Raw genomic sequence first — 13,888 nt, forward strand, 5'->3', positions numbered from 1 at the left:
TAATTAGTTTTTAATTTTATTTCCTTCAGTTTCCATAACTTATCTTCTAAAATCCGATTATAGTCTATATCCATACATTTTGGAATGCTTCTAAGTTCTACAAACCTGGATTGATAATGAAATAATTGTGTTAATTTACTCTATAAATTAGGCCCACATTTTGGTTCCATTGTTGGGCAAGCATTCATCAACATAGTCAATTAGAGGAAAAAAACAATTACAATAAAAACAACACAAATTTAGTTTTCATTTGTAGTTATGTTTCTTTATGCCTAGAGGTAGAGACCAGAAAGGTAGATTTATTAAACAAAACCCCCCATCTATAGAGGTAGGACCATCAGGAATAACTACACCAGTTGCTGGTGAACCAACTCTAGAGGAACTAGAAGAGAAACAAATAATAGTCAAAGATGGACTTTAATTGAATGATAAACATTGTTAGCCTTGGAAGGAAAAAGAAAACAAACCCCAAAAGCAACATCAACTGCATAAAAATAGAAGGAAATAAGGAAAATAGTTAAACAAATAGATCAACCCATCCTTGAGCCAATAGATCAACCTATTTTTGAAAAAAAACAACAACTTGAATCTCAAGTTTCTATAATAGTTGAAACTATGACAGAAGAAGGGCAAGGATCCACTATCCTCACTCTTGAATAGGGACTTCAATATGAAAAAAAAACGGAGAGAATGGTTAAGACAAAGAGAGGAATAGGCAAGAAGAGAAGATGAAAGAAATGGGAAGAAGAAAGAAAAACAGAGTATGATAACAAAAGGATAAATGATAATGAAAAAGAAAATATTGATGATGAGGAAGCTACTTTTGTCTTTCCAAGGTTAGATACAAGTGCAATATTAGGAGAAGATGTGAAAATGAAAGACATTCCACCTTCAGTATTGCCTAACTTTTATGGAATGTCAACAAAAGATTGTGATTCATTTATATTTGAATTCGATATAATGTGTATAACTTATGGATACACAATTGACACACACAAGCTTTGCCTCTTTCCTGCTACTTTCAAAGAAGCAACATTAAAATGGTTTATGGGTTTAGGATAATGTACAATCACTTATTGGTATGACATGAAGAAAATATTTTTTAAAAAGTATCAAGCCTATTGTGGGGCTAGGGACTCAAAAGAGGATGTTTTTAGAATGACACAACAAGAAGATGAAACTTTAGAAGAGTATTTGGGAATATCTTTTTACAATCTTCAAAAATCTAAACAACACTCTCTGAACTCCGATACCATCCACACAATATTTCTTAAAGGTATAAGATATGACTATCTTGAAATTTTGAATGTAATGGGCAAGGGTGATATTTCAAACTTTCCATTTCATGAAATTGCAGATCTATGTCAAAAATATTCAAGAGGAAGATTAAAAACTAGAAGAAGAGATATTATTTCAAAAGCTTCAAAATCAGCAGTAGGAGGGGTAACAAGAGAAAATATAGGGACCTTGCTGGAAAACTTCAAAACTAATATTCTAAGAAAATTAGGGACACAAGTAGATGTTTTAGAAGCTAACAAAAAGAAACAAGAACATGAACAAATCTTAGTAATCTTTTGTCCCAAATGTAGGAAGAAACACCCATTAAGAGAATGTTCTTTGGATAGTATTCAGGTATGTGGCCTTTGCACAAAAAACCTTTCAATAGAAAACTGTCTAAACATGAAATACTTTCAAATGAATCAAATGGAATAAGTACAAGGTGCAGATGGCCTTTACTATGTGCACCAAGAAGACCTTGGCAGCCAAGGATTCCTCAATAATTTCCTCAGCTATTCCCTCAACAAAACTATTACTATCGTCCTCAAAATTCTTGGAATACCACAATTCTATGGCAAGCTTGGCCTCCATAACAATATCAAAACCAATTTGCAGAAGGTTAGAGAGGATATAGTTATGGAAACCAACCACCTCAACAAATATATCCTCAACAATACCAACAACAATACTAGCAACAATATCAACAGTCATTTCCACAACAAAATCATGTACCATTACTAACTCAACTCCAACATCTTCAGCTGCCTTCGAACCAACCTACACCGACTCAACTAGTAGAAAATCCGAGTAACAAAATGGATAAAACTTCATACAATGTAGAAGAAGTGACATATTTTCCAAGATACTCCATTCTTCCTGTAAATGATGTCCATTTAAGGTCTGGCAAAGTATTGCATAAAAAATCTCCATCGATCATAGAAGAACCAACTAAACAAGGAGAATAAGGTGAAACATCACATTGATAAAATCAAAATTAGATAGGAAAAACTATAATAACTCAAACACCACCTTATTTAGAGGGTTAGTGGAGCAAAAAATTCAAATGTCTCTTCCTGAATTTGAGATTCTCGATGAATTGAAAAATACTCATGTCAAAATTCCATTGTTACAAGCAATAAAATAAATTCCAATTTCTTCTAAAACAATAAATGAGTTATGCATCAAGAAAACTGGTAAAAAGAAAAAGGATCCTACTACAATCCAAGTCATTGGAAAACTAGCTAGCCTCATGTCTACAAAGACAACAGTCGAAAAATATATTGACCCTGGTATCCCTATAGTTACTATTTCAATTAATAATTTTTAAGTTCCAAACACTTTAATAGATTTGGGAGCAACTATAAACGTTATGACTATAGAGACCATGAAACATTTAAACTTAAACAATATTAGATCTACTACTACCATTTTAGAGTTAGCAGATAGATCTAAGGTTGTACCAGAAGGAATATTAGAAGATATCATTGTCTCTCTGGATTCATGGGAGTATCCTGTAGACTTCCTCATTTTGCAGCCAAAAACAAACTTAGGGGGACATCCTCTAATTTTAGGCAGATCATGGTTAGCAGACACAGATGCCTTTATTGGGTGCAGATCAATAAGTATGATTATTCTACATGGGGATGAAAGAAATCACATCACACTTTATTCTCTGGCACAAAAACCTTCTTTATTATCATGGATTGAAGGAAAAGAACGACAAAAAACTAAATCTGTTAATAGTATTAAACAAGTCTTTAACCTTAGAGAATAAGAGGAGAATGAAGATTTATTAGACCTTTTCATCTCAGAACGATATATTTTAGAGTAGCTTAGAGTAACTCAGTGTGAAGTTGCAAGTAATCTTGTAAATCATTCTTTTTAGGAAACCTGCACAATACAATCATTGCAATATTCATTCAAAAATGTTTTTCTTGTTAACTCAATTACCAATTCAAAAAGTAAAGTTATTGAAATTTATCCTTAAAATAATTTCAACATTAGTAATAACTTACAATTGTCACAAGAACAAGAGGTAATAGCATTGTTAAAGAAATATTCAAATTATTTTGCATGGGATTACACAGACATGCAGGGTATTCATCCCAACACATGTATCCACCACATCTATATTGATGATCATATCAAACCAGTAAGGTAGTCTCAAAGGAGGATGAACCCCATGGTGAAGGAAATAGTTAAAGAAGAATTATAGAAATTGTTACAAGTTGGATTCATCTATCTTATTTCTGAGAGTCAATTGGTTTGTCCCTTAGTGATAGTTCCACAGAAAAATGTGGAGTATATGTGTAGATTACGAGGAATTCAACAAAAGCACATTAAAATATCATTTCTCGTAACCATTTATTGATAAGGTACTAGATTCATTAGTAGGGAAGAAGTTCTTTTCTTTTCTACATGGATTTAGTGCGTATAATTATATTAGGATAACATTGGAAGACCAGGACAAAACAACATTTACTTGCCCATGGGGAGCATATACATAGAATGTTTTTCTTTTTGGGTTGTGTAATGCACCTGCTACTTTCCAAAGATCAGTGCTTGCAATATTTTCTAATCTGATCCATGAATGTGTAGAAGTCTATATGGACGATTTCACTATATATGGAAACACATTTGATGACTATTTGAAAAATCTTGAGAAAGTTTTGAAAAGATGCATAGAGACACATCTATCCCTAAGTAATGAAAAATGCTACATGATGTTAACAAAAGGGATAGTGTTGCGGCACCATATTTATTTATCGAGAATTAAGGTGGACCCAACAAAAATACAAGTCATTGTGAATTTAATTCCACCTACAACTCAAAATGTAGTAAGAAGTTTCTTGACTTATGCAGGATATTATAGGAGATTTATTGAAAATCTCAATAAAATAGCTCTACCTCTATTCAAGTTACTTGCAAAAGATGTTGAATTCCAATGGAAAAATCAGTGTCAAAATGCATTCCAAAGATTGAAAGAAAAACTATCAGTTGCCGCCATTCTTCGAGGACCAAATTGGTCTTTGCCATTTTATATATCCACTAATGCATCTAATAAAATCATAGGTCCATCACTTGTACAGAAAGAAAATGAATTCAATTATGCTATATATTTCAAAAGTAAAAACTTAACACCAACAGAGTTGAACTACACAGTTACAGAAAAAGAGATGTTATTTGTAGTACATGGAATAAATAAATGTAGGCATTTCATAACAGGCTATCGAGTATTCAATCACATAGACCATACAACCATTAGATAATGAATAAACCAATCACAAATGGTAGAATTATAAGATGGCTATTGTTAATGCAGGATTTTAACATGATAATTCGAGATCGACCAGGTAAAAAAAATCAAGTAGTTGATTTTCTTTCAAGGCTTCATACACCTGGTGATCTGAATCCTGTTTCAGATAATTTCCCAGATGAACATCTCTTTGAAATAAATACCAAAACACCATGGTCTGCAGATATAGAAAAATATTTATCTTCTACAAAATTACCATCCCACTTCACAAAGAAACAGAAAAGAAAAATAATTAGAGAAATTCTAGATATAGTTGGATTAATGGTGATCTGTTTTATACTAGTTCTAATATGATAATAAGAAAATGTGTTAGAGAAGATGAAATCTTAGAAATTTTTAAAGCATGTCATGATGAGCCCTGTTGTGGTCATTTTGAAGATAAGTGAACAACTTACAAGGTGCTGAAACTTGGCTACTACTAGCCAACAATCTTCAAGGATTCCAAAGATTATGTCAAAAGGCATGACAGTTTCCAAAGAGTAGGAAGGCAATAACATTAGATTAAATTCCACTTAAGCCACAAGTACTCATAGAGCCATTTGATAAATGGGCTCTAGGCTTTGTGGGACCAATAAACCCACCTTCAAATGGTAAGAGGTACATCTTGGTATGTACTGACTATGTTACTAAGTGGGTTGAGGCAAAGATGGTAGCAGGAACAACAGAAGACATAGTAGTCACATTCCTCTTCGAGGAAATATTTCTCGGATTTGGAGTACCAAGACAGATTGTAACTAACCAAGGCACATAGTTCAGTTCCAAACTTGTACCATACAGAGAAGGGCAAGATAAAACATAGAAAAACAACTCGATACCATCCTCAAGCAAACGGACAAGTAGAGTCAACAAATAAAGTCCTGGAGAATATCATGACAAAAACTATACAAATGAATAGAAAGGACTGGTCAGAGAAATTAAGATATGCATTATGGGCATACAGGATAACGTGGAAGAACACAACTAGGTTTAGTCCATATTAGTTAGAGTATGGAAAAGAAGTCTTGTTACAAATTGAATTTCAAATACACACATTCAAATTAGCAGCAAAGCTGGGAATGGAATTATCTTAAGCACAACAACCAAGCAATGGTTCACACATCTCTTATGCAGAAGTAAAGGATAAAATGGCATGATCGATTCATCAAGAAAAAAACATTCAATAAAGGAGACTGGGCATTATTGTTTGACTCCAAGTTTAAATATTTCAATGCAAAGTTTACAACTCATTGGCTTGGGCCATATGAGATAGAAGGCATCTTTGAAAATGGAGTTGTCCACGTAAAAACAATTGATCAAGCATCAATTTCATTTGGATTTAACCGACATAGGCTTAAATTCTACAATAAGCCTATAATTAAAGAAGATTTTATGAAAAGAATTACAAAAAACACTGATATGGAAATAATGGAACAACATGGTAATATGCCTTCCATTATTCCAGAATAATAATATATAATATTATATATATATATATATATATAGATATGTGTGTGTGTGTGTGTGTGTGTGTGTATATATGTATGTATATGTATATGTATATATACATATACATATACATATACATATACATATACATATACATATACATATACATATATATATATATATATATATATATATATAAAATACTAAATAAAGTTTTCTTGTGAAAACCCACACAACTCGCACAAAGAAAATGCGAATTCACGGGGGGAAACCAACTAGTTTGGCCTATATGAATTCTGAATCTTGTTTTACTCTTACTTTAGCTTGATTTTGCGGAATTAAACCTCCAAAACAATACAAGACTTGACGACAAGTCTTCACATAAGCAAGGGGGAAATTGCAAACGAAACTAAGTTTGAGTAGCTGCAAGTTTGAGCAAATTAATTGAAGAAGGAACTCGAATTTTATGTCAGAAGGGACCTGAAACAACATTGAAAATATTGTGCAGAAGGGACTTGAAATGTTAGAAGAAACATGTATTACATGAAAAATGCTACATTAAAAAATACATGTGAGAAGGGACTTGAATTATTTATTACAACTTATAGAAGTGACCTGAACAACATCAACAATCAAAGATCTTGAATCAATGATGGATGCGAAAACATGAAGCATGAATAAGTCTACATTGAAATCTATCCTAGAAGAGCCATCAAAGACATTATCACCTATCATTTGACCAGAAGACATCATCAAATACTTTATGAGAGTAAAGGACAATGAGTAAAAAAAAAATTCTCTTGAAATTTCAATTTTTTTTTTTTAATTTTCTAGAGATTGTTAAGATTAGTTTAATACTTGATATGCATATCTTACCTACAATTCACTGTTGGTCACTTTAATTTTTTATTAATAAAACAGTCAAGTGCCACATAAATTATCAACCCGGGAAAGTCTGATTATTCCAAAGGTGACTACGTACTGTATGTACTCAATCTTAATGGTATTAAAAGTTGTAGTATAAATAGTCTACTATCTATTAAATCCCTCCTCTATGTTACAACAGTTACAGCCTATTGCAGGAACAAATAACTTAAAGAAAACAAATCTGCAAAAGGAAGTGATGGCTGTCCTGCAACAAAGGATCAGGACCCTATCCTCAGAGTAAGGACTTTCAGCACCTACCTCTATTGTCCAGTTCACCAATCCACTCTGTAAATCCTAATCACCGGTGAGGCACTCATATACAGCATCAATCAGTTAAAAAGGAAAATAGAGTTTCAGCAAAAGTGAATATCATTAGAAGCAGTACTTGTGATATAAACAAAAATCACACACACACCACACAACAGAAAGAAGATGGGTGAATCTTGTGATGAAGGTGGGCCCTGTCCTTCTCACAAGATTCCCCAGAACACAGGATGTTATGAAACCAGCTCAATAAAAGATAGAAAAGAAAGATCAACGCTTTAGAATTCAGCCTCTTCGAGGGGGCAACCTCCTTTACATTACTTAAATGAACAATTCTTCGATGATACAAATGACAAAACCTCCTTTCTATATATAGGAGTCTAAGGAGTCACAATATAATTCAGCTGACCTAACAATAATAATATAAAGCCACAAAAATAATAATAGAGGGATTCTATGGGGCACAGAAATAACAATATGTGGGTAATAGGGGCACAACAATATAAATAAGGGGTATAACTACAATAGTAATGGGGTAATCACTAGTATTATAGGGACCCAACATGCCCCTCTCCTTCAAAAAAGTGTTGTCCTCAACGCTTGAGTAGTTCTGGATACTTCTGCATAAAATTCTCATCCTCCCATGTGGAATCTTCAGCGGATAAGTTCTTCCACTTGATAAGATACTCTGAAATTGATCGATTTCGTAGCTGTCGAGTTCTTGTTTCTGTGACTGCTTCCGGTTCCAATATAATTTTTCCTTCCTCGTCAAGTTCTGGCAATATTGTTTGAACTGGGAGCTTGTCACCTATAACCTTCTTTAAACATGAAACATGGAAAACTGGGTGCAATCGAGAAGCTGCAGGAAGCTCCAATTTGTATGCCATAGTACCAATCTTTTCCAACACCTTGTACGGACCATAATACTTTGGTGATAATTTATTATCCTTCTTAGCTTGCTTTAGGGACATTTGCTTATATGGTTGTAGCCGTAGGAATACCCAATCACCTACATCAAAACTTCTTTCACTGCGATGTTGATCTGCCTGTTGTTTCATTCTATTTTGTGCCAACACGAGGTTATCCTTTAAGAGTTGGAGGACTTGTTGTTGATGTTCGATGTGATGTTCCACTGCCTGAACCTTAGAATTTTCTCTTAAATATGATGTGATGATGGTGGTTGATACCCATAAAGTGCCATAAATGGGGTCATTTTTGTTGCTGTATGGAAGGAAGTGTTATACCACCATTCAGCCAGAGGCAACCATTTGACCCATTGTGTCTGTTTATCAGATACAAAGCAACGAAGATATCCTTCCAAACATTTGTTTACTATCTCAGTTTGCCCATCAGATTGAGGATGATAAGATGAGCTATGAGCTAACTGAGTACCAAGACAAGAAAATAATTTTGTCCAAAAATTTCCAGTGAAAATGGGATCTCTGTCACTTACAATAATCTTTGGGTTTCCATGTAGCTTTTGAACTGTTTCCATAAATGCAGTAGAAACTGTACTGGCTTTAAATGGATGTGATAATGCACAAAAGTGTGCATACTTGGTAAGTCTGTCAACTACCACCATGATGACACTCTTTCCCTCAGACTTGGGTAAACCTGTGATAAAATCCATTGAAACCTCCTCCCAACGTTGGCTTGGAATGGATAAAGGTTGTAATAGACCCGGTGTCTTAATTGTTTCAACTTTATTTTGTTGGCAAACCAAACATTCTGCCACAAACTTTTGAATATCTGATTTAAGGCCATCCCAAAAAAATTCCTTCTTAACCCTGTGGTAAGTTTTTAAAAATCCTGAGTGCCCTCCTAAGGGAGAAGTGTGCAATTCCATAAGAATCTTTTGTTTTAGCTGGGAATTCTTACAGAGGTATAAGCGATCTTTGTACCATAACGAATCATTTTTCCAGCTAAATGTATCAGAAGTACTGGAATCTTGTTGTAGCTTTCGAATAAGTGCCCACACTTCTTCGTCATTCTTCCATTCCTCCCTTGCTTCGTTTATCCAATCTGGTTGGATAATAGAAATGGCACACAACAATGCTTCCACATCCTCATCCTTTCTTGAGAGTGCATCTGCCACCACATTTTGCTTCCCTTTTTTGTAGATGATTTCAAAGTCATAACCCAACATCTTTGTGACCCACTTTTGTTGCTCTTCAGAGGATAATCTTTGTTCTAAAAAGTATTTAAGGCTATCATGATCCGTTTTTACCTTGAAGTGTCTTCCCATTAGGTAGGGTCGCCATTTCTTAAGTGCATGGAGTATTGCCAACATTTCCTTCTCATAAATAGCTTTGCTTAAAAACTTTCCCTTGATTGGACGACTTTCAAAAGCAATGGGTCTTTCATCTTGCATTAGAACAGCACCAATTCCATTTCCTGAAGCATCACATTCCACAATAAAGGTTTTTGTGAAGTCCGGTGTAGCTAAGACCGGTGCTTGGCACATTGCCTCTTTAAGATGTTTAAAGGCCTTTGTTGCTTCCGGAGTCCATGAAAATGAATCTTTCTTCAATAATGTTGTTAGAGGTGCTGCTATTCTCCCATAATTCTTAACAAACTTGCGATAATACCCTGTCAACCCAAGAAATCCTCGCAGATGCTTTATGGATGTGGGGATTTTCCATTCCTTAATGGCTTTAATTTTGCTAGGGTCTACCTTAACTCCTTCATGAGATACAATATGACCCAAATATTCCACCTCCTGGACTCCAAAGAAACATTTGGATCTTTTTGCATATAATTGTTTCTCCTCCAATAGTTGTAGCACCTTGTCAACATGTTCAACATGATCCTTCCAAGACTTGTTGTAGATTAGTATATCATCAAAAAATACTAACACAAATTTTCTAAGGAATGGTTTGAAAATTGAATTCATCAAACCTTGAAATGTTGAAGGTGCATTGGTAAGGCCAAAAGGCATGACCAAAAATTCATAATGACCCTCATGAGTTCTAAATGCCGTTTTCGGAATGTCTTCAATCTTCATTCTGATTTGATGATATCCCGAACGAAGATCCAACTTGGTGAAGTAAATTGATCCATGCAATTCATCCAGTAATTCATCAATGACAGGAATGGGGAACTTATCTTTAATAGTGAGCTTGTTGAGCTCCCTATAATCTGGACACATGCGCCATGATCCATCCTTCTTGTGCACCAATACTACTGGAGCTGAGAAAGAACTTTGACTCGGTTGAATTATACCAGCCTCTAGCATTTCTGCAACCATACGTTCAATTTCACTTTTTTGGACATATGGATATCTGTACGGCCTGATGTTTGGAGGAACACTTCCTGGAATCAGATGAATAGCATGATCATGATCACGCATAGGTGGGAGACCTTTGGGAGTCTCAAATACCTTGGAATGATTGTCCAGGACTTTTTGGAGATCTGGAGAAATAGATGATTCCAATGTGGAAACATCTAGCGAACATAATTGTGCAATTACACCTCTTTGCTCCTTTTTTAGAAGCTTTGTCATGCCATTAGAGCTGATTATCTTTCCTGGTTTCCCTGCAATACCCCTTAATTCAACTTCCTTTCCTTCCACAGAAAATTTCATGAAAAGTTCTTGAAAATTAAAAGCTATTGTACCCAAGGATTGTAGCCATTGGACTCCTAGTACAACATCAGCACCTCCCATTGGAATGGAAAGCATTGGGCTAGTCAATACATATTCTCCCATGGATAGCTTGATATTATGGCACTTTCCAGAACAATTTATTGTTCCTCCATTTGCAATCATCACTTGACACTCTGGTGCTGGATATAGGAAGCAATTCAATTCTTTTGCTACCCTACAATGAATAAAATTGTGGGTGCTTCCTGAATCAATCAACACTATTACCTTTTTCTTCTTGATTTTCCTTCTATCTTGATGGTTTGAGGAGTGGTAATTCCCACCAATGCATTACAAGATATGGTCGGATTTATTTGTTCTTCATCTAGGCTTTGTTCCTGGAATATATCCTCTTCTTTTGACCTTTCTTGCTCCTTTTCTTCTTCCTCTTCACAATCTATGTAGAATAATTTCTTCTCAGCACACTTATGACCTTTTGTGTATTTGCTATCACAATTGTAACAAAGCCCTTTTGCTCTTTTTTCTTCCAATTTTTGTGGTGTCAACCTTGTAGGTTGTGGAAGACTATGGGCAACAACACTTCCGTCTTTATAGTTGTGAATGGTATGCTTCCTAGTTGCCATAATTTTGCTTTCCATTTTTCTTGCTAACCTGAATGCCTTCTCTAATGAATCAGGTTCCCAAAGGCGCACATCATGTTGGATATTATCCTTTAAAGACCCTATGAACACATCAATCCTATGCTCCTCTGGAATATCTTTTACCCTTATGTTCAATTTTTGGAACTCCTCAATGTGCTCCATTATTGAACCCTTTTGTTTGAGACTTATCAATTGGCTAAAAAAAGTGTTGCTTTTTGTATCCTCATAATGTGCTATCAATTCTTCCGTAAAAATTGCCCAAGTGATAAATTGTTTACGAGAACAAAGCCATTGATACCATACAAACTGATTTGGTTCCAAATATAAAGTTGCCATACGTACCTTTTGTGTGTTTTGCACATTATTGAGATCGAAGAATTGCTCCATCTGTAATATCCATGTGGCGGGATCCTTGCCATCAAACTTCCTCATATCGATTTTTGGAACATGGTGAGTCTTCGATCCAACATTAGAGTCTATGGAATCATGATTAACATTTCTTTTGTTCTCATCATGAGTTTCCTTTTGTACTCTTTCACCCTTAGTGACCATTTCTTGTAGCAACTTATCCATCTTATCATCCATGCCATCAATTTTAGCGTCCATGCCATTCACCTTAGCTTCCATGTCATCCATCTTAACTTCTACACCTTTCTTTAAACCATCCATCTTAGCTTCTACATCTTTCCTTAAACCATCCATTTTAGATTCTGTTGCTTTTTGTGCAAGTGACACTCGTTGCACTTGTTCTTGTAATTTTGATATATCATATAGCATTTCTTCTTCTTCTTCATGAGTCATGCTAGAGCTTTCAGGCTCCTTACTAGGTGTTTGCATTTTCTTTCCTCGGGGCATCAGTTATCAATAATAATTCTCTAATATGCCCTTTGAATTCCTTCAAAATAAATTTTCAAACCAAGCTTAAACAAAAATTAAAGAAAATATACACACCTTTTCTCGCTTTGTAGGAGCTCGATATTGCCTCCGATGTATCTCTGTACTTTCAGATTATCTAGTTCTGAATTTGTGACTTGTAGTAGCCCTCTGTGTCCTCTTTCCAATGCCACAAGTCTGACCCAAATTGGATTCTCCAAGGAAGAGTTATGCGAAATCTCCCAGAGTGACTTGATTATAGACTAGTTCAGTAGAGTGAACTTGTACGACGTGCCACGTGTCACTGTTTCAACCTTTGACTCTGAAAAATATATAAAATAAAACTACAGTCTGTCCTCTTTTTGTAACTTCTTACGAAATTTCAATTTGATGCTCAGAAAGAAAGTTATGATGATTTTCCCCAGGTCACCTGTTTTGAGTGTAATTCAGGAGTCTGCAAAAAGACCAACTTCCTCAGATCATATCTCCGCAACTATCGCGCGAAAAACTCTGAAATTCGGACCCAAGGTTCAACGCAATTTCTTCTCAAATGGGTTTTCTTTGCGACTTCTAAAACATCACAGAAAAAAAGGTATAGCGAAAAGTCCACTATGACCTATTTGGAGCAGCGAAACCCTAGAATCCAAAGCTCTGATACCAAATGTTATGAAACCAGCTCAAGAAAAGATAGAAAAGAAAGATCAACGCCTTAGAATTCAGCCTCTTCGAGGGGGAAACCTCCTTTACATTACTTAAATGAACAATTCTTCGATGATACAAATGACAAAACCTCCTTTCTATATATAGGAGTCTAAGGAGTCACAATATAATCCAGCCGACCTAACAATAATAATATAAAGCCACAAAAATAATAATAGAGGGATTCTATGGGGCACAGAAATAACAATATGTGGGTAATAGGGGCACAACAATATAAATAAGGGGTATAACTACAATAGTAATGGGGTAATCACTAGTATTGTAGGGACCCAACACAGGAACTAAGATAAAATACTCAGAACAAAATTGTATTCATCTGCCAATAAACCATATTACAAAAAGAGATTCAGTCTCAACCCTTTACTACAGTTTTTTTGTTACAGCTTGTTCCCTCCTTTTCTGTCCATCCCTCTAATGTAGATGTCTCCTCTTTATAGAGGAGACATCCATTACAAAAGATTTTCATACATTATGATTCAAACCTTTTGTACCAAAAATAGGAAAGTCAGTTCTCGATAACAAAATATTGTTACAGTCATGTGGATCATGATCATTACGACCAATATAGTAATCGGTTAGACTCTTTTGCCGATGCAGATTTGTTACACAAATCTCAACTGTTCCTCAAAGTGCGCGTGCTATTCATGCTGTTTCAGCTTTGAGGTTCATGTTGTTCTTGCTGTTTCAGCTTCACGGTTTGCGTTGTTTCCATTGTTTCAGCAACTACAAAATGTGATCCTGCCAGTTAGGTAGTTTCAACAATTGGTCAGCACTTAATCAACTTCAGGGAACAATTATAAAGACAGCATGATTACGTGTTGAATAATTAAACATATAGCAATG

This window comes from Pinus tabuliformis, chromosome J, assembly GCF_031772625.1.
Source record: "Pinus tabuliformis cultivar Carrire ecotype Pingquan chromosome J, CPIR1, whole genome shotgun sequence".
Classification (NCBI taxonomy): domain Eukaryota; kingdom Viridiplantae; phylum Streptophyta; class Pinopsida; order Pinales; family Pinaceae; genus Pinus; species Pinus tabuliformis.